General features: G+C 44.1%; 1 long non-coding RNA gene across 1 annotated transcript; it reads right to left on the bottom strand.

Annotated features, from left to right (window-relative positions):
• Positions 1-668: 668 nt before the first annotated feature.
• On the bottom strand, positions 669-17,011 carry LOC144218137 (uncharacterized). The gene is made up of 3 exons (XR_013331059.1): positions 16,874-17,011; positions 16,599-16,709; positions 669-759 (listed from the first exon to the last, which is right to left on the bottom strand). It is a non-coding gene; the product is annotated as an uncharacterized LOC144218137 (long non-coding RNA).
• Between the last annotated feature and the right edge of the window lie 3,417 nt (positions 17,012-20,428).

The following is a 20,428-nucleotide window of genomic DNA, read 5'->3' as shown; positions in this document are numbered from 1 at the left end:
CATATCCCCTGCCCAATCCCACCCCCCCTCCCCACCTCCCCCCAAAAAGGCATTTCCTCCCCTCTTCTCTGGTCAAAAGATTTGCTTTTATAGACAGCAAATGGAAATTATATTCTCTTTTTATGACCCAGCTTGGACTTCTGACATCACTCTTGGTCTGGGACAATAGATCAATACAGAAGGTTGTAAAAAAGATAAAGTTTAGAAGAGTTGTAAAGGAGAGAGAATTGTGATGGATATTTTTGATGATTTTCCAATATTTGTGTCTCGGAGCACGTGCTTCAGGCAATTAAAGTTTTTAATGTAATGTAAATAATTGTTTCATAAATGCTTCAGAAGAAAGTGTGATCTTTTTGAGCAATCACTTGAGCTGTTTAAAAAATGTAATGTGATTTAAACAAGGATACAGTATTTCTGTTACCATCCCCATACATTTTCCATGAGGCCTGGGTAAATATATTAATGCACAATTTGAAAGACTCGTAAGACCAAAAGTACAGCATTCACCAAGATGTAATGAATTAGGCCTAGTTAGCAATTCCGAGTGGCCTGTTTCCTTGCCAGATTAAATTGCACGTGATGTGTGGTTTATCTCAGCTCTCGATAACTTCACATTTAAATTACAGCTCTCATTCTGCAAAATGAATTTAGGGAAATTTCATAACTATCACATTGCAATTTTTTTTTAATGGCTACATTTTCTCCTGAGCATCTGTAAAGCTTGCAGCTTCCTTGTCTTTGAGTCTGTTTTTTAAAGACCTGTAATAGAAAATCTGGAGTGAGTGTGAAACCCTTCAAAGCAATTTTTAACAAACCAAGGTTTTGACGAAAGATTATTTTAAATTTATGTCTGACTTTGCAGTCATGGAATAAATTGACATTGTGTACCTCTTGATATGATGTACTGAGAAGGACACGACATTGCTTCTATGATATTCCTGCCAAAAGTGTATAATCTGAATCTAATTGTGAAGAAATATTAGACAAACCCAAATGGAGAGAGAATTCTGAAAAACAGACTGTTCTCTTTAAAAATGTCAATGTCACATGAAACACACAGAAAGACTAAGGAACTATTCCAGATTAAAGCAGCAAAAGAGGCTTGACAAGTGATTAAAACGTATGATCCAGGATTTTCTTTTACTATATAGCACATTAATTAGAGCCCATGGCAAATTTAGAATTAAGTCAATAGATTAGATAATAGTATTGTATCAATGTTAATTTCCTGGTATGTGCCTATACAACAAAATAGCCTTGTTTTTAGAGAACACAGTGAAGTATTTAGGGGTAAAGGAACAGACATCATGTCTGCAACTAATTCTCAAATGGTTCAGGCAAAACTAATATGCATATATGTGTTTATATCTATCTATCTAGAGAGAATGATATAGCAAATGTTACAAAATGTAACATTTGAGGATTCTGGATGAAGTGTACACAGAAATTCTTCCTACTTTTCTTGCAACATTTCGGAATTTGAAATTATGTTAAAAGAAAAATATAAATTTATGTCTGACTTTATTTCAGCTGTTATAGACTACTGGGCTTCAGAATAAAATTCTGCATGGAACTTTTCTACTTTCCTGACTGACATAGGCTGCACCTTTGACCGAGCAGGAAATTGCCACAGCAAACATGCTTACCAAAGAGCAGCAAGAAAATCCAATAATTCAGATTGTTTTAAGTCTGTGATATTTTTAAATGACTTAATGCAGTGGGTCTCTGAAGAATTCCGACAATTTTAATGGTAGAAACTTGCAGTCCCACTGAGGAATGGGTTGCTACATAAATACTGAATGATCGTGTCTTTCTGCCTGGGCCGAAACATATTAGCTTTGCTTAGTGGCTTATTGCTTTATTCACAAAATAAATTTCAGCCGTCTCTCCCCACCATATTCCAAGCGCATCGTGAGCCCGTGCCTTATTAGATGTGAGGGCTTATATTCCAAAGGCATCTGTTACCGTCTCAAGCTCAGCAATAATGAATTAAGCAGTTAAGTGTTTACCCCCTAAACAGAGTTAGCTGGGGAAATGATATTATTATAGGTGGTCCTTAATGAAAGATGGTAAACCAGGAAACACTCTTTCAGCAATCAGCCTTGGATGTGAGAACTAAAGTACTAAAATATTAAATATTTTTGTGAAAAGCTGTTTCTCATACTCTTAGCACACTCTCCCTGCCCCCCAAGACACACACACAGATATAAAAAACTTAAACATGTTCATGGTTGATTACTGATTCTCAAAGATTCATACATCAAGATGAGCATATAAAAAATTACAATGGAAAAGAAGACACCCTCTCTCCACCCTAGAGGAAGCAGAGCATGGCTTGGGATAGACCATCTTGAAAGCAGAAGCAGACAGAGAGCCAGATCCTTTAGGAAATTCATAAACTGTGTAAGAATCCCAGGGAAGATAATGGCAGGTCCTCAGCCATGAACATAATGATATGCGAAATCCCCAGCATCAAAGCTGAAACAAAAGAAAATGTCCTTCGGTAGCTCTGCACTGCCCACCGCAGCTGCCAGGCAAGGAGAAAGACAACTAGAGACTCCAAATTCCTCTGGAAGCATCAGACAGCCCTTGGAGAGGAATAAGGGATACCGGAGTGTCTGGCTGATGCTGGGTGTACTCCTGGAGGCAGGCTCATGGTTAAGACCCAGACCCAGGCTGGAGTGACTATCAGGACCAAACCACCAATTCCTTGTGTGCAAAACTCCTGACACAATTCTGTCCAGCCACTACCATTATGAAGCACCTACTGCTTGTTGGATGTTTTATAAATAAGTCTTTAGCATAATATATATTGTTAGGAGCAAGACTCTGGAACCATACTGTCTGGATGTAAATTCTAGCTCTGCCACTTATAAGCTCTGTGGCCTTGAGTAAGTTATTTTACCGTTTTGTGCCTCATTTTGCCCAGGTGGACAATGGTGCTAACAATTGCACAAAATGATGAGGATTAAATGAGTTTAATCTATGTGAAAAACTGTGTAAATATGCTATTATCAAGCAGCTATCATTGTTATTGGCCTCACAGCGGGGCAGGGATCTGCATTCCCAAATTGCAGGTGAAAAGACTAAGGCCCTGAGAGAGAAATGGTCAAATGGTTGTGAAGGGGCCGAACCAGGGCTTGATACCTAGGTCCACGCACATCAGGCCTGAGGCTCTNGGGGGGGGGGGGGGGAAATGGGTGGAAAAGCAGATGTCCAGAAAGCAAGAGCTGCAGCCTTAACCGTGTGCCAACTCTGATTGATCAATCAAACTGAAGAGGAACAACACGAGAAAGACAAGTTCCCTTTGCCTGGCTCCTCTCTGATGCCCGGGACAAGTTAAACAAACAACAGTGTGTTCATAATGTGCTGATTATTCTCATTTTTGCCCCCTTCCTCATTTACTCCCCTCCCTCAATGCCCCAGGAAGCTGACCTCTCTGGACTACATCTCCCAGGCTCCCTTGCTCTCTGGCTTCCAGTTGGATTTGGCCAGTGGAAGGCCCTGCTTGGTGATAAGAAGGTGGAGGAGAGAAAGGTTGGGGGATTTATTTCCCAGTTCTCCCTACTTCCCTGCAGTTGTGACAGTGGTTAGGTCCTTTTACAGCCATAGTCCTGCTCAAGCTGTCTTTCTGCTCTCACCGGGCTCTCTCCTTCCCCACTCCCCTTCAGATCAGGGGTGGAAATGGCTTCCCTCACCTCTTAGCATCCGGGCACCTCAACATTCTCCTGCCCACAGCTCTGTAAATAGTCTCATTTAAAAATCCCAGCTGAGAGGGGCGCCTGGGTGGCTTAGTCGGTTAAGCATCCGACTTTCGCTTAGGTCATGATCTCGCAGTTCGTGGGTTCGAGCCCCGCGTCGGGCTCTGTGCTGACTGCCAGCTCAGAGCCTGGAGCCTGCTTCAGTCTGTGACTCCCTCTCTCTCTGACCCTCCCCTGCTCACGCTGTCTCTCCCTCTCTCTCCTAGAAATAAATAAAACATTAAAAAATTAAAAAAAAAAAATCCCAGCTGAGAGTAACTTATGGGACCCTGACCTACCACAGAAAACTATTTGGTTATTAAGAAATGTAAATGTTATTTATGTGTTGAAGTGATGTCTAGGATAGAAGCTAAAGGGAACAGAAGCAGGTTATAGAATATTATAAATAATCCCATCTCTGCTTAAAGTGAGCTACTTAGGAATAAGTTAAAGAAAATGCAGTATCATATAGTTAACAGACATTAGTTCTAGAAAATGGGTTTAGAAGCCACTTATTATTCCACATCATTATCTTAATTTCTTTTATGATCACCAATTACTTTATTATCGGAATCTTCGTTTGGTTGGGGTGGGAGGGAATCTATTTTCTCCTGGGACCCTGACTGACACCACAGAATACCACATCCATCTGAGATGTCCATGAAAGAAGATCTGACTAAACAGAGAGATATTCCATGTTCATGAGCTAGAAGATTTAATATGGTGAAGATGTCATTTCTGCCCAAATTAATCAATAAGTTTAAGAACATCCCAGTCAAAATCCCAACAAGGTTCTTTACAGAACAGGAAAAGCCCATCTTAAAATTCTTATGGATATGCAAGGGCCAAGAATAGCCAGGGCATTTGAAGCATAATAAGGTGTGGGAATGTCTCCTATCAGATATTAAGACAAATTATAAAGCTATAATAATAAAGACAGTGAGGCAGAAAGACAAACTCAGGGGGAAAAATTAAAAGCCTAGAAATAGATGCACACAAATATAGAATGGATTGACACAAATACATGGCATTTGTTGCTGGCATTATAAACTAATGGGGAAAAGACAGACTTCATTTTCAATATGGTGCTGGGCCAACTAACTACCCATATGGGGGAAAAAATTGAATTAGATCCCTGCCTCACACCATACACAAAACTGAACCCGAGGCAGCAGTACCCGCACACTATGGATTTAAAGAAAGAAACATGTTCCTTTTTTTTTTTTTTTACAATAGCACAAAACAGTTTAACTGAAAATTATATCCTTATTAAGCTCACTTTACTATGCCACGTCTGGGGTTTTTTGTGGGTATTTTTGGTTGTTGTTTGTTTACTTATTTGTTTTTTTAAGCATCCTAATAGCTCTGTTCATGTAAGAGCCCAGGGTCCCTTTCAGAGCTGTACCTTTTGTCAGAACCAGGACTGAATTTTCTTTGAGCATCCACAGAATGAAACACCACTTGGCACTTGGCAGATTCCAGGAGACTTAGAAACATTAGCTAATTAGAGTTTCTAGGGCTCTGCTCTGCACTGGAGCAGACTCTTCTTCAGGCACACGGCTTTGCTGAACCCCTGAGAAACTGGCCCCTGGGAAGGAACCAGCTTTCCAATTCTGCATCCTATTTTAGCAGTGGAGTGTGCAAACCAGACAGTGACCTAAGACGTCCAAGACAACCACCACAAAATTAAGGGAATGCACTTCATGCCCACTAGAGCACTGATTACTCCATCAGCTCCTAAGACTATGAACTCCCAAGGATAGCTATAGGTCTTTCCTGTGCCCTGAGAAGAACCGAGCACCCCCACCAGCACTCCACCCACCCAAATAAAATTCCACAAACTGTACACCTAAAACCTGATGAAGAGTATAGTTTGTTACTGCAGGTTTTCTTAAGGGGTAGGGCACAAAGCACCTAACATCTTAACAATCCTTTTTGTTTCTTTCTTTCCCTGAAGTTCCCTTCATTAAAGCAGCCATTCCAGTCTCTATTTTTAATTTCTCTCCCCTCAAACTGCTCATCCATCTTCTCTCACTCATTGCTCACTCTTATTTGCTCTCTGTCTTCCTCAGTGCCTTCTCCCTCTTCCTCCATTTCCACCCCCTCCCTCTCTCATTGCTCCTTCAAATCTGAAGTTCTCACATTTCATCTACTCAGCAAAATAGGAAGCCAAACAAAAAAAATATTATTTTGCTCCTTGGAGAGATAGGGAGATGTGAATGCTTACAATTCTCATTTTGTCCCTGTCCTATTGCTGCACTGTCATTATCACTGTCATAGTGGTGCCTATTATGCCCAAGGATCTAACATTCTCCCTAAATCTCAAATCTATCACTGCTGTGCCCATTCTGCCGATGAGGAAGCTGAGGCCAGAAGGACTGAATAGCTTGCCCTAGTTCACTCAATAGAACAATGGCTGGGTATGGTTTGGAAGCAGAGTGGGAAAACTCACCCTTTGTAGCCCTGCTACTAATGACTCTAGCTTTAGGTTTTCCTGCTGCCCCAGTTCAGGGCAGGAGGGAAGGAAATGTAGGTACTTCTAGAAGATGCCATTCAGACAAATCATAGCCAACAGGGGCTGTCTGTCGGCCCAGAAGTAGTCCCTAAGTTACCACTCTCTCAGCCTCCCTGGAGCTTCTGGTTTCTCAGCTCTTAGGTTCCACAAAACAAAAGATGATCCACTTGTCCCTACAAGACAGGAAAATAGTGGTAATGCTGCCACTTTTGGTCTGCTTTCCACAAGCTGGGCTCGTTTTGCACATTATCTAATTTCCTCTTTGTAACAGCACTTGGAGGTAAGTATTGCCATTTCCTCCCCTTAATAGCTGAGGAAACAGGGGCTCAGAGATGGTAAATGACTTGCCCGAGGTCATCCAGCCTATAAGCAACTGAGCTGGGGATCAAATCCTGCTCTATTTGATGTCAAGGTTCAAGTTCTTAACCCTGAACACCACCCACGTCTGCTTCTCAGCTGCCTCTAAATTTCTGTGGAGCTTTGAATTCACTTTGAATTTTTGTTAGTTTAAGAGAGAGAGAAAAAGCATGTGCAAATGTGGGAGAGTGGAAGAAGGACAGAAAGGAGAGAATCTCATACATGCTCCACACTCACCACAGAGCCCAACATGGGGCTTGATCCCACGACCCTGGGATCTTGACCCAAGGTGAAATCAAGAGCCAGATGCTCAACCAACTGACCCACATAGGCACCCCTACTTTGAATTTTTGAATTCACTTCCCAGCTGGTGGGAGGATCAGTTGGGGTTGAAATCCAAAGCCCTCTCTCCCTTGTACCCACAGTCTCCAGCCATACCTTCTAGAGCTCAGGGGTCCCAGCAAGAAGGCTCTAGCAGCTCTCCTTTGAAGGCTGGGTCCCAACCCCTTCAACCCCAAAAACCTCTGTGGACCTTTCAGTGTCTGGGGGAGCAAAGTCCCCCCCCATTCAAACATTCCATGACCCAGGAAGCAAATCTAGCCCTCCTGCATGAGCTCTCTGGCTCCAAATCCCTGGGGTCTATCAGGGTCTTTGGCAAATGTGCCAGGCATCAGGGACTCTGAGAGGTCATCTGTCCAAGCACCTACCTCTGAAAACAGCATAGGAAGGAGACTCTAAAATGATCCTCAGTACCTCAGGCCAGGGTCTAACTTGCCACGCATGTACCACATCCCCTTTTTGCGCGTGCACACACACACACACACACACACACACACACACATACACAGAGACGTGCACACATGTATACACACACACACACAGACGTGCACACATGTATTCACTCTTACTCTCACTGACACTGTTTTCATACACTTCTCTGCACACTCATGCGTACACACACGCATGCACACACACCTATGTGCTAGTGCACATATCCATTCATGCACATTTGAGCACAGGCCAGAAACAGATTCTCTGGAACACACCTGTGTGCTCACACACAGGTTTACACAGCCCACGTGTGCACACGGGGAGCACACCGCGCAGATCCACGCGGTTGTGTGTGCCTGCTGATACCTTCCAGGGTGGGGCAGCAAGGCCTCTGCTGGGGCCTCCCAAAGCTGGGCCTTTGGCAAAAGCCCCACCTGGTGGACACTTGATGTATACACCAGCCCCACCTCCAAGCCCCAGTGCCCCAGGGACCAATGAGGCTCCGGTTAGCACCCAGGCTGGCTGGCAACAAGTGAGTGCGCCCAAAGCTACACTCTGGGGCCCCCCCCTACCCCTTTAGAGTTGCCTTCTCTCCTCCTATTCCCTTCCCTGGGTAACAATTTCCCTGGCCAAAGGCAAGGAAAAGAGCATTGGGTCCAGGGGAAGGAGCTTAAATCACTTCTCTGCCACTTGCTCGCTTCTCTCCCAAGCCTCAGTATGCACAGCTGTAAAATGAGGGTAAAATCCTCAAAAAGGTATTTGGAAGAAGCAAATGACATCATGGACACAAAATCAACTGCTGTACATCTCAGGGTCAGACAGCGTAGAAGGAGTCTAAAGTCAGACCTGAGTGTAAATGGAGGTGCAACTGGGATGCCTGGGTGTCTCAGTTGATTAAGCGTCCAACTTCCGCTCAGGTCATGATCTCTGACAGCTCAGAGCCTGGAGCCTGCTTCGGATTCTGTCTCCCTCTCTCTCTGCCCTTCTTCTACTCGTTCTCTCTCTCCTTCTCTCTCTCTCTCTCAAATATGAATAAACATGAAAATAAATAAATAAATAAATAATAGATAGATAGATTGATAGATGAAGATGCAACCCATGGCTCTCCTGTTCCTAGGTGTGTGCCCTTGGGCAAGTCACTCTCCTCCAAACCGCTTCCATTAACTGTAAAGTGGGGGAAATCTCCCAACGAAGTGGTTGGAAGAAGCAAACCACATCACAGAAGTGAAGTCCATTACTGTCTCCATTTCTTGCAGACCAAAGACAGGAATAGTTCAGGGGTGACAGAAGCAGGGCTTGAATCAGAGGGACCCCAGTTTAAATTCTGATTCAAATCCTGGTTCTGCCATTTTTGAGACGTGACTTTGAGCAAGTCACTCCCTTGTCCAACCTATTTCCCTGTCTATACAGTGGGGACCTCTTAGGGTTAGGGTGAGAATTAATGAGATTATGCATGCAAAGAGCCTGGCATCAGTAAGTGCTCCACAAATGCAAACTGCCATTGTCAGTAGTGAGGTTTGGGGGAAACAAGTGATATCTGGAGGAGTGGGTAATAGATGACCATCGGGATGTCTATATAATAGGTATGTAATTATAACTAACTATAATTTAATCACTAAGTGCTCTAGGAATTAACTCATTTAAGATCACACCACCACCATGAAGTAGGCATTATTATTATTATTCCCATCTTATGGAGGAGGACACTGAGGCAAGGAGATGACGTAACTTGCCCAGGGTCACAGAGCCAAAGAGTGGAATAAGATCCAGGCAGAGTCCTCTGGATATCTCCCATTCCCTATCCTACAGAGCTGTCCCATCAGCTCGGACCTCCCAGCTTCTCCTAAGTCTGGAAACTTTCCCAGGGGCTGAAGTCTGGTTTTACAAGGCAAGTCCTCCCCAGCAAGTCACCCACAGTCCCACTCTTCCTCCCAATCCCCAGGGAGGCAAGTGGCCAAAAACAAAATGTGTATCCTGGAGGACTACGGAATTAAGACAATCTCAGGGAGGCAACAAATGCAATGGAAATAAAGCTAATTAAAGAGCATCTGCTAATCACAGGAGCCTGTGTCAGAAAACTTGCATCTGTTGGAGGTTGCTAAGTGGCATGAAGGTGGAGGGAACCTGGCTGGTGAGGCCTCACCCCACTGCTGAAGCATCACCACAGAGTGGAGGGACAGATGGTGGCTCAGACAAGAGACGAATATAAAAGAGAGATTAGGTACAGGAAATTGTGTGCTCCACATTTTATTTAAAAGTCAGTCGCTTGGAAATGGCTGCCTGATGAGGCCAGTGACAAGGAAGTCACTTTTAGATGTGGCATGGCTTGTGTCTGAGCCCTGAATCAGTGCCTGCCTGGCTGTGTGGCTTAGATCCAGGTGCTTAACCTCTCTGGAGCTCGAGTTTGGCCACATGATCTGCTCTGGCTCACAGAATGAAGTGGAATTGTTGATGTGCCAGTTCTGAGCCTACATCTCAAGATATGTTGTGTTTCCACTTGCCCTCTTGCACTGTTGCCTTTTGCTATGGAAGGAACATGCCTGGGCTAGCCACTCGTCCCAGGTGGAGGATGCAAGACTCAAGGATAGGGAGGAGCCTGACTTCCTGGATGACACGTGGAGGAGAGCAGCCCTCACCCAGGAACATCTGACAAGGATTATCCCATGGCTACAACACACACACGTGTCATGGTGAGCCACTGGCGCCTAATTATCACTGCAGCCAGGGGACCTAGGGCTGTCCCACTGACAGGCCAGATCTTGTACCCCTTCCTGAGCTAGTTCTGTGGTTTCACCAACCTCAGTTTCTCCCCAAAATCACCCAACTTGGATGCCATGTGGCTTTTGCTCTCATGCCATGTGCGAGCTCCTGGAAATCTGATGAGTTCCCCCATTAGGCCATCCAACTGCCCTGAAAGGACCCACCTTGGCCCACAAGGATCCCCTGAGGCCCTCCTAAGTGTTCTTGGTGGTCTCCACCAGTGGTTCTGGGTTGGGATCCCAGCAGGTTTTGCACCCCAGCCAGCCAGTCATGATGCCATGTGGCCTTGGGCATGCCACCTAGACCCTCTAAAACCTTGTTTTTCACATCTGTAAAAGGGGAGTGCTGCTCCCTTCTTGACTCAAGAGTGGTGGCATGAAGATCCAAACTGTGAAAAGTGTGAGCCCTGTTGAAATAGGAGCTGTCAGGTGACCCATCATCCAGTGCTGACTCTTAGGAGGCATCACTGAGAGAAACTGAGAAGAATCCCATTTCCTTTGCTTCAACCTCTCTTTAACCTTCACCCTGTTTTTCTTCCTTGTTAAGGCTTCGAATGTCAACTTACTTAGCAAGTTGGTGCTTCAAAAGAAACCAAGGTTTAAATATCCCAAGATAGCCCTGCCTAAAGAGGTTCCTTTCTAGAGTTCCACGTGAAAGCCCGGGGCCGGCACTTCACAGAAGAGGGCACTCAAATGGCCAATAAACACCTGAAAAGCTCAGCCTCACTAGTAGTTGGGAAAAATTCAAATTAATACCACAATGTGATACCATTGTGCATTCATCAGATTGGCCAAAAATTTTAAGCCAGATAATAGAAACAGTTATTAAAACTGTAGAGCAACTGGAATCCTCCTGCACCGCTGTTGGGGGTGTAATTGGTACAACTAGCTTAGAAAACAGCCGGGCATAATCTAGCAAAGTGGAAGACGCACACGCCGCATGCCTTGTGCCCCAGCAATCTGTTCCTGGGGACGTATTCTCTAGGAACTCTTGTCTAGATGCATCCAGCAGGATATAAATGATTTGTATCTTTCTATCAGATTGTTTACAGAAAATTGTTCATAACAGGAAAAGAAAAAACAAACAAAAACAAAGGAAATAGGTAACAACCCAAATGCCCATCAATAGTAAACTGGATAAAATAAATTGTACTGTATTCACACAATGGAAATCTATAAATGGGGGAAATAATGATTCAGAACCACACTATTCAACATGGGCAATTCTCACAGTAACAGTTCTTAAAGAAAACAAGTTGCAAAGTACAGACAGTACAATACTATTTATGTAAAATTTAAAAGCAGGCAACACTCTACTGTATATTGTTTAAGGATTCGTTGTTTGGTCTTATGACAAAAGCCAGTGCTAAACATGCTGTGTGCCACTTAGCATGTGGCCCTGGGAACATTTCATTTTTCTGAACCTTGGTTTCCTTTCAGGGCTACTTGGAGGGTATAAAGTCACGTAGCGAATATACCTGCTGCACCATTAGTACCCAGTAATTGTTGAAGGTGACTTTGATTATTTGGGCAAGTTCTAATTTCCCAATGTCAGTTTTCTTAAAGCAAGGTGCCTTGGGGTCCCCAAAAATAAGAGTGTTGAGGAGGCCAAGAAAAAAGCTATTGTACTGAGCGCTCATTTTTGTAGTCAACACACATGCAAATGGTAGTATCTATGCTAAAAGAGATTCAGTCCCTGCTCACAGAATGTTCTAGACTAAGGCCTTTGATATCCTGTACAATCTTCCCTTCCCCTCTTCTTCCACAATAGACTGGGATGGTCAAATCCACCAAAAACTACTTGTTTTTCCTTGACGGCAGGAAGGTATTAAACCCTTTCTAGTGTAGCAAAAAATGAAAGAAACATAAAACAATTACATTTACTTTTTAAAATGGTCTAAACATGCACACCCTTTCACACAAATTCTCCTTTGCTCCTGTTATCAGTCAGGGCTCTCCAGAGACTGAACCAGTAGGAGATAGTAAGAGATTCACTGCAAGGAATTGGCTTATACAGTTGTGGGGCTGAAGAGCCAAGTCTGAAATCCTTAGGATTTCCGTCAGGAAGAACAGGCTCAAAGTCTAGGGGGAAGCTACTGTCCATAGGAGGAATTTTCTTTTCTTTAGGTAAGTCTCAGCCCTGCTCTTTAGGCCTTTCAACTGACTCAATCTGACCCTCCCAGATGATATAGAATAATCTTAGAGCCAAGTGATTATAAACTGCAATCACATTACAACAGATTAACGTGTGGGTATTGGGCACTCTCATTTAGCCAAGCTGACACGGTGAACTGACCATCACCCATGTGCCATGCAACTTCTCTGCAGCACCCTCCAGGTCGGCTCAGCATGTGGATCGGCACATGCCACTGTATCAAGGCTTTTTCAGTTGAGCTGCCTCCCGTCTGATTTTGTCTGGGTATCAGGTTGAATTTGCTCTTTTTACTGTGTCTGTGAGTCTGACACCATGGTCTCTCATAGCTCTGGATGCACATCCTTACAGGGTCGTGGCCAGAAGCGAAAGGGAAGGGGCTGATCAGCCAAGCCTGGGCGATGCAGGATAGGGTCTGTCATTCAAGGGCAGTAGGTGGGTAGCACACGCATGGACACCATGCGGTGGTTGTGAGCTGGACCCAAGTGTACATAGCTCTGTACATCCCAAAGTGTGGTCTATGACCTTCCAGACATTTCTAGGGCATTCACAGAACATTCTATAACCTCAAATCCCATGGGGAGGAAGATGGCTATCTTTCAAGTGTCTCTCAGTCTTTCTTATCACTCTAAAGGCCAAGACTCTGTGAGGTGCTAGCACATCTACACCTCTGTCTCCAGAAAAAAAATCTCCCTTTTATTTTTTAAAACAAATTTTTAAGGCTTATTTATTTATTTTGAGAGAGACAGAGACAGAGCACATGCATGAGCTGGGGAGGGGCAGAGAGAGAGAGAGAGAGAGAGAGAGAGAGAGAGAGAGAATCCCAAGTGGTCTGTCAGACCCACGAACCATCATGACCTGAGCTGAAATCAAGAGTCAGAGGCTTAACCGACTGAGCTACCCAGGCACCCCAAAATCTCCCTTTTAAATAGACAGCAGTTCTCAGGCTCAGCTCCCCTGGCTGAGTAAATTCATTACTCTAAATATATTTATTTATATGTAGTCATTTTCTATTTATGGCAAGGGATGCCAAATTTCCATTTAGAATGGTGATAGGAAGTTTCCTTTTACAAAGACATTTAATGAGGTAAAAAGTGAGCTAGGTTAGGGACAAATATTAAGTAAATAGCATTATATGGTACTTAGATACAGCAAAAATTGTGCATGTGGATATGAAGGATTAAAAGATTGTGTTGGGTGATGGCCTTGGCTTTGACACTAGATGTCCCAAGAGTAAATCCAGGCCACACTCACTATGTAAACTTAGGTAAGATACTGAACATACCTGAGTCTCACTTCCTCATCTGTAAAATGGGAATGAGGATACTCATCATTAAACTTTATAATCCACTTCATCCAAACCCCTTGATGTATTTTGGAATTCAGAATCCCTCAGGTTCTCAGAATACCATATACTGTATATTATATTCAGGGTCTAGGCAGCATCATATGGCCCAGCACATTAATATTTCTGCAGCAAAATGTATAACTATTCACATTAAGTGCGGTGGTTTTTTGTTTTTTTTTTTAAGTCTACACATTGCACCAGTCCTGGGGAAATTTTGTGGTCAAATGTTTGCGCAAACTTGAAAATAAAAACTTTCACATTCCAGAGTTTTGGGGATTTAAGGATTGCACATAATGGGCTATGAGCCAGGACCAGCCTCATATGAACTGGACAGGGAGTGGACAAGACTAGTGAAGCTTAAGGTGTCGAGCCCAAGCAGTGACGTGGCAAAGGGATCAGGGAGCAGCCAGAGGCTAGGAGGGAGCATTGAGGAAGATAAGAGAGGCAACCAGCAAAACGTGCACCAGTCTCGGGAGAGATTATAAAAAGATTACACAGCTTCCTGAGATTTCTTTGATTTCTCCTCCTCTATGACCCAACCCCCTCTCTTCCTCCTCCTCTTCTTCCTCCTCCTTCTCTTGCTAGTTGCTGCTCCTCGCATTGCCCTTACTGGTGTCTGGCCTCAGAGTGGACATGCGACTAAGTTCTAGCCCATGAGATGTGACGGGAGATCTACTGAAGTACTTATAAGAAAGGTTTCTGTGGACATTTCTGTGCCTAGATGTGATGCCTGGTACAGGGACAGCCATATTAAGGTCATGAGGAGAAGCAGGCTGAGGGTAAAGACCACACAAAGGATGGCAGGGTAGAGAGTTGATGTCATGTGTCCACTGATGACACCAAACTTGGACTCACCTACCTCTGTACTTCTTGTATAAGATAAAGAAACCTTATAATTTTAGCCAGTTGGAGTTGGAATTATCTGTTACTTACAGTGGAAGGGTATAATTTTGGTTATTAAGAAAAAGTATAAATCCAGAAGATGAGAAAATATGGGGAGTCTCAAATTATAAGACTGCACATAACAAGGTCAGATTTTAAAGAATTTAATACCAGAAAGATAGCATGATAGGGAGGCAGGCAGAAGGGTAGCGAGAAAGCTGCTGTGGGCTGGACTGTTAAGGATGGTTTCATGAAGGAGGTTGGAAAACTTCCTTAAATTTCACTAAAAACTTCTTGGTTCCATTTCCGTATTTTCAGTGGAGGGCAAATGATTCAGCTCAAGCCTAGGAGCCCCCAAATTCCTTCCCAGGACCATAGATATATCCTTAACCAGCAAATAAAGCTGGCTGGGCAGGCTGGGAAGCTTCTGGGGTAGACGCACAGCCTTAGCAGTGTTCTGGGCTTGTCTGGCCTTCAATGTGTGATTTTGCGAGTTGGAAACGAGAAGATTATAACTCAGAATGGCACGCGGGTGTGAAGCCGACTGCCTTGCCAGCTATTTGCCTGTATTTAAAACACATATGGGTGATATTTTTAAATATCTTTGCTGTGTGATTGAAAAACATTGCAGTTGCTACTTCGTGGACGTGGGTTTTTATGCAAACCCAGGGATGGGATGATGAGTGTATGTTGTACCTACGTGGGCTTTACTGGAGAGAATGTAAGGACAGAATGGCACAGCCTGCATAAATGTCGGGTTGAGAATTGGGGCTGGGCCATTCAACATTTAACTTGGGTGTAGGGGCTGCTGGCAAAGCTCCTCGGTTTCTCTGCGATCCATCCCTCCCCACTCTCCCTCCAAGGGGCTTGGGTGGGAGGACTCACCACAGCCCTGGGAGTAGACATACAAGCCAGCACTGGCCAATTGATCAATCTAGCCCCTTGGCCCCAGTGATTGGTCGAGGGGCAAGCTCATGTCCCAAGGCAAGCCAATCAGACTCCCTCATGCCACAGTTTTAGAACTACTGGGAAACAAGCACTTCTCTCCTGCTGGCGCTGCTAATCTGAGAGGAGGTATACCTGGAACTTCCCAAGGCCATCTTGGTCACCAAAGATGTCACCTCTCTCAAGAGGAAAGCCTGCTGGGAATAAAACCAAGGCAGTGGAAAAGAGAGCCAGGGAGACGGAGAGAATCCTGGATCCAGCCATGCCTGAACACTATCCCTTTTTTCCATTTAAAAAAAAACAAAAACAAAAAAAAAAACTGTACTGGTTGCCAGAGGGGAAGGAAAGAGGGAATAGGAGAAAAAGGTAAAGAGGATTAAGAGACACAAACATCTAGTTATAAAATAAATAAGTCATGGGATGGAAAGTACAGCATAGGCAATATATAGTCAATAATATAATAACTTTGTGCAGTGAGAGATAACTATTTATTGTGGTAAGGATTCTATAATGCATATAATTGTCAAGTCACTATGTTGCACACCCAAAACTAATATAATATTAGGTCCACTCTACAGGAAAAAAATTGTGGTAAAATATATTTACCATAAAATGCCATTTTAACCAATTCACTGGCATTCATTACACTGACAACGTTACACAACCATCTCATCACTTACCTATTTCCAAAAGTTGTCATTGCCCCAAACAGAAACTCTGTACCTATTAAGGAGTAACTCCCCATCCTACCCCAGGACTCTCAATTTAATGCTTTTAAATTCTAATATACATGCAGTAAAATTCTCCGTTTAATGTGGTTCCGTGCATTCTGACAAACACACACAGTCATTTAACCAGCACCACAGCCAAGACCCAGGCCATTTCTAACCCAGCTCCCGAAGCCTGGGCTCTCCTCACAGTCTGCTCCCTGTTCCCCCCACATCCCAACCACCTGGAAACCACCGACCGGTTTTCTGTGTGTGAAGTTCTGTCTTTTCCAGAACGGCTTCTAAATGACATCACACGGCATTTGTCCTTGTGACTCTGGCTTCCTTCACTCAGCATAAGGCACCTGAGGTTCAGCCATGTCATCGGTAAATAATAATAATAAAACATTGTACGACTCTACCTGAGTTTACCCCTTCACCAGTTGAGGGACATTTGTCTACTCCTGTACTCTGAATCGACCTGAGTCTGTGCCGTCCTTTTCTTTAAGCTGTCGCAGTCGGGTTTCTGTCACCTGCAACCAAAATAATCTTGACAATTTATCGGGAGAAAGGCACTTCCTTTCTCAAAAATTACCTCCTTCGTCTATAAAACGGGAGTGTGTCACTCAGGATGGTTTTGGGTGTATCAGAAATTTTGACTCAAAACTGACTGAAAGACAATTGTTATCTCACATACCGGGGAGTCCTCAGGTAGGGCACATCACGTGGTGCCTGATTTAGCGGCTCAACACGGGAGGCTGGCACTTTCCACCGCTTATTAACCTGAGGTGCTCCGGGGTTTCCTCTTCAGGGGAAGCGAGATGGCGGCGGCAATTCTACCACGTTGACAGGAAGTTTTCTTCGAGGGCTCGGGAGGCTTTGCCCAGAAGCCCCGCCCACAGGTTTCTCCTCACATCTCATTGGCCAGAATTGGGTCACGTGCCCAGTCCCGACTCAGTAGCAGAGGAGGGGGGCGGGGCATCTACAGTGCCTCTCACCCACCAGAACAGCTGCTCAGCTGCCTCGCAGGGGCGTTGTGAGGGTCAAGGGAGGTGTCAGCTTCTGGTACCTGTCCGGATTTAGACTCACTGCAATTCTCGACATTGCGAGGGAATGTGGTGCAGATCTTCCCAAGCCTGAGACAATCAGGTGGCATCGGCACAGGTGGGAAATACTGAAATAGTTTAGGCCAATGCATTTGAGTCAGTCACGTGCTTCCGGTGGCCAGGGACAGAAACAGAAATGGGCCTAAGCCAAAAATAATTTATTAGCTTATTTAACTGTAAAGTTTAACCGGTGTGATGGGCCTCAGGCATGGCCTGGAAGTTGAATTTCAGACAGTGTCCTTCTCCTTCTCTGGGCTCTTATGTCTTCTCTGTTGGCTTCATCCTCAGACAGTCATATTCCCTCCAATGGCAGAGATGGCTGCCATTGACCCAGGCTTCCATCCTTCCCCCTGTTTCTTGTCCCCAGAGGAAAGAGAAAGCCTCTCCCCAAAGCTTCCATCAGAAATCCTAGGGAAGATTCTCATTAGTCTAGGTGAGGTCACATGCCTATGCCTGAGCCAATCACCTTGACTCTGCTAGACACAGCCCAGATGGCCTACCCAATTCCCAAGCTGGAGCAGAGTGCAGGCCAAGGGCATAAACGGGCTGAAGGAAAACCCAGAGGCTGCTTTCCCAAGAAAGGGAAATGGTATTGGGGCAAAAGCAACACTGTTTCCTAAAGTCTTAATTTTACTGGGAGAGAAACTTACACCCAGAAAGGGTAAGACACCAGAGCTCCTTGGATCACAGCAGTGGATCGAAGTCATGAACTCCAGTTCCTGAATGCCTGCCTAGCCCTGACACCAACCCCCAGTGGTTGCCAGGAGGATGGGTGGGCCTGTGATTCCCTAACAATGCGCACTCCAAGCTCTTTCACTCCTCAACCTCCCTCTCCAATGAGGCTCACCCACTTTTCTCACCTTGCGGTTTGGTCTACTTTGCATCTGAACTACAGAATGTTAGGGGATTGCTATGGACTGAATTGTGCCTTCCCCTCATTCAATGTTGAAGCCTTAACTCCTAATACAGTGTCTTTGAGAGATAATTAGGTTTAAATGAGATCATGAGGGTAGGGCAACTATGACGGATTAAAGCCCCATAAGAATAGACACCAGAGCTCACTTTCTCTCTTCCCTCTCTGCCATGTGAGGGCACAGCAAGAAGGAAGCTGTCTTTAAGCCAGGAAGAGGGCTTTCACCAGACCCGACGATGCTGGCACCCTGATCTCATACATCCAGCTTCTGGAACTGTGAGAAAATAAGTGCCTGGTTTTAAATGTATGGTATTTTATTACGGCACCCCAAGCTGACTAATACAGGAATGGATTAAGAGCAGCAAGCATTGATTGGGCCTGCTGAGTGCCAGGTCCTGTGCAAGATACTAAGGTTCATTAGCTGGGTCGTAGCCCAGTTTGGAATCTAAAAGCAATGTTAAAATATTAACAATGGATCCCTTATATCTTTTCTATAAACTTTGAGCACACTTTAACTTAAGAAATTTCCAACTCAACCAATAACCTCCTTGCACTTTCTTCCTCTCTCCATCTGTCTCTAGAAACAGAATAGCACGTAGACCACAGAACTTTGCATCCATCTCTCCATACTTATTTCCGTGCATGCCAAGAGAAAAAAAAATGACAGCTATAAAGAGATGGCAGATGCTCTTAAGTGCCCTGTGTTCAGAGTTTTCCACGTATAACCTCATTTAATCTTCCAGCTACTTCATGAGGCAGCCATTATTAGTCCCATTTTCCAAATGAGGACTCTGAGAGGCTCAGAGTGGCAGAGTGACCCAACTGAGATAACACAGTTGGGAAGTGGAGATGGGATTTGTACCTTGGTTCCTCTGATTTTAATGTCCACATTCTTAACCCCCATTGAATCTCCTTGGCTAATCAGTGCTATAGATGGATTCACAAAAGAGATACTCATCCAAAGCTGAGACATAAGGATGACATTAGGATGACCTAGATTTCTCCATGATAAGGACAGCTGCCACCGGGGACGCTGGCTGTGATATGAATGGATGCATTAAGAATTTTTTTTTAAATAATTTATTGTCAAGTTGGTTTCCATATAACACCCAGTGCTCATCCCCACAAGTGCCCTCCTCCCTGCCCATCAGCCCCCTTCCCCTCCCCCCAACACCCATCAGTCCTGTTTGTTCTCAGCATTCAAGAGTCTCTCATGGTTTGCCTTAAGAATTTTTATTGACTCTCAAAGAGTTAGTAATGATATCACTTCTGCTATTTGTATGAGCCTGCAGTTGTTGAGCCTTTACTCTGTACCAGTCATTCCACATGTTTTAACTCTCTTGCCCTCACAATCCTGTTAGTTAAATCCTAGCATCACTTCATTTTCCAGATGAGAAAATTGAGGCTCACTGGGACTAAAGCAATGGGTGAGTGAATGAAACGAGGGAATCACAACCATAAATCTTTGAGGGAGGAGTAAATTTTCCAAAGCCCTTGAGGTACTAGAATCTTCCAAGTCTGTATTCAAAGAGAAAGGGGCAAGATGGAAATCGAGAACAAAATTCTCCTCTCATAGAAGGAAGATGCTGTTTGGCAGCTGAGAGTTCTTGGGAAATGCCATGAGCTCTCTCCCAGACCCTCATGGTCTATGGCTGGATCTGGAAAACTCTGGAAGTTTCCCTGAACTGAGAGCAGATAGAGGTGGGAGAGAGCAGACTTTTAAGGGAATTCTCACAGGAAATGCAACAACAGCAGTGGATTGTGTGAGCTGCAAATGGGGTCCTCAGCAAGAGGGAATATAGAGATGTGTATGCTCAAGATGTTCTGCCATCTAAATGTGCATAATAAGAAAAAAAAACTTGTATCAAATGTAATAAAATAGGTCTGTGAATTCAGCCTTAAAAAATCATGTGCATCTGGGTTTTGTCCTGAAGGAAAAAAACACCAATTCCATGACCAGTTTGGTGCAGTTGGATGAAGGGAGTGGTTAAACATTTATTATCTGATTTTGTGTTTTTTTATGAAGATAATACACATTTGTTATTAAAAATTCAAGAAATATATAAAAGTGATGGTGTATCAGTTAGGAATGCTACATGTACAAGTAACAGTAAACCCAGTAAACTTGGCTTAAAAGACAAGAGTGTACTGTTAATTAGCAGGAAGTCTGAAGGTAGGAGGTCCTGGCCTTGGTTTAGGGGCTCAACAGTATCAACAAGAACCCAGATTCCTT

The sequence above is a fragment of the Crocuta crocuta genome, unplaced genomic scaffold (assembly GCF_008692635.1).
Source record: "Crocuta crocuta isolate KB4526 unplaced genomic scaffold, BGI_CrCroc_1.0 scaffold29, whole genome shotgun sequence".
Taxonomy (NCBI): Eukaryota; Metazoa; Chordata; class Mammalia; order Carnivora; family Hyaenidae; genus Crocuta; species Crocuta crocuta.
The sequence above is the reverse complement of the archived record's forward strand: the minus strand, read 5'-3'. Positions and strand labels throughout refer to the sequence as shown.